Source organism: Ruditapes philippinarum, unplaced genomic scaffold (genome assembly GCF_026571515.1).
Source record: "Ruditapes philippinarum isolate M1 unplaced genomic scaffold, ASM2657151v2 ctg3862_1_1_1_1, whole genome shotgun sequence".
Taxonomy (NCBI): Eukaryota; Metazoa; Mollusca; class Bivalvia; order Venerida; family Veneridae; genus Ruditapes; species Ruditapes philippinarum.
In genome coordinates, this window is record NW_026858771.1 from 191,902 (window position 1) to 194,131 (window position 2,230).

The window sequence follows — 2,230 nt, forward strand, 5'->3', positions numbered from 1 at the left end:
TTTGATTGTTAAGCTTTTAATTCATAAAGTGAAAGTGTTTTAATGCCTCGTAAATAAATTGTGTTCGACTTAGTCGAACACAATTTATTTACGAGGCATCCACTTTCTATTGTGCACTGATAGAAAAGAGTACATATGTACAGTTCTCATTTATGACAAACTCTTTTGTCCATTGTCATGGTAGTTCTTTTCCCCATTTTATTTCATATATCAATTTAAGTTATTTTTATACGCAATTTTATTTGAAACACTCCATACTATCGGGTTGATTATAATAAAACAATTATTAATGACAAGTTTTTAATTTATAGTACCCTTTCGGGCAAAATTTTCGGGTAATTTGACCTAGTTTTCGGAGAAATTGGCCATTTTCAACTACAGCTTAAGATTAGTTCTAGCCAATTTTGAAATAAAACAGTGGACAAAAAAGAAAGTTTAACACCCCTGACAAGTTTTAAAAGCATCTATTTTCATGAATTTAATACTTTTAGAACCTTGCAGGTTTTTTCAAAATGCCCTACGAAAGATGCAAAATTTGGCGATTTAGCTCAATTTCACGCATATATTCTGGAGAAAATAAATACTGTCAGAATATTCAAATACATGCACCGAAATAATTGTTCTATGCTGAAGATTTATACCAATTTTCACAGCGCTTTGTTTGTAAATAAAGTTACAGGCAAGTTTTAAAAAACATGTGTAAACCGTGGTAAAATTACGCCCGTGTGATTATTACGCGACACCGGTATGACTAAATAACGCAACAGAGATTTTTTGGCGCAAATGGCACAAACTTTACTCAAGATTTTCCTCAAATATTGTAGTTGGAGGCATGCAGCTTTATATACTGTTTATTCCAATCGAATGTTATAAACATTTTTTAGACTTAAAATTGTTTGATTAACAAACTTTATGCCCGTTTTGGAAAATGTATAGGGAATGTTTCAAACCATTAACCGAAAATGTGCTTATTGAATTTTATTACAAACTTTTATTTTGATACTACTTTTAATATATATACATGTGTATATCATTTATTTTAAATTTAGTTTGATGACATAACATAAATTGTTCCCTTTTAGAAAAAGTACCCCTAATGCGCCGAGAAAAAAAGTCCATTTCTCCGGCATATAATCATTCAAAACATTTAAAAAATGAAGTGTAAAACAAACTTTCATTATGATACTATATTCAATATATATAATAAATTCTATTTTGTTAAATAATTGTAATTTATAACCATTCATTGTGTCGTTTATGCAAAAATATCCCCAAATATTTTCGAATTAAACAAATCTTCTACAGCAGCAAAAAGACCTCTCGCATGCTTCTTTTTAAAGAAGCAAACTTGTACTATATGTGTTATTATTTTGCCACTGTCAGATTACAGTTTTACAATAACATTGATTTAAGGTCTCATACCCTGAGTGTCTTTTCTTGTGACTGTTATAAATGCTACCGTTGTAGGTAGAAATGTATTTGCTTAAATGACGGAAAATGCTCTGAAACTTGCTAACATTCTGACTGAAAATCAAGCTCATTCTTTTAACTATTATTTTTATTCGTATTATACCTTTATCCACAATTGAGGCTTTAAACTATCATTTGTAAAATTCTGATGACAGAAACAATGTAAATGTGAAAAAATGCATCGAAAAGGTTTTTATTGACACGCAGTTACAGGACAAAACAAGATTCGGTACAACACTGTTTAGTTCATAGACATAGTTATATTTTCAGATTGTGTGAAATAGCATTGAATTGATGAACGCCGTGTGATTTGGAATCAAGTTTATTGTGTTGTAACTGCGGTGCACATATCGCATTGATAACTTTTCCATCTTGAGAAAATATGTCAAATGAAAGTTTAAAGGCATATGATACAGTTACATAACCATTAAGGCAAATTGAAAACTGTGTAATAGAATTTGTTTAAACTTTGAATGAGCTTAAATCAAAAGCAGTTGTGTACATATGGCTATACTGTTAGCAAGACTGCACCTTTTACTGCTGGAACCGAAATAATCTAGCCAAAGTTGAAAATAGAGATTCATGTATTCCAGGCTACACATCCTTGCAGACTGAACCAGCTCTGAACTTATAGCCGACTAACTTTAGAAATTTCAGTCTTGATATGCTCAAAATTGATAAATGAATTTTACAAAAACAGCAGGTAAAATAAGACTTGCAAGTTTGTATAGTATTACCAGTGTCAGAATTGTCGGCTGCT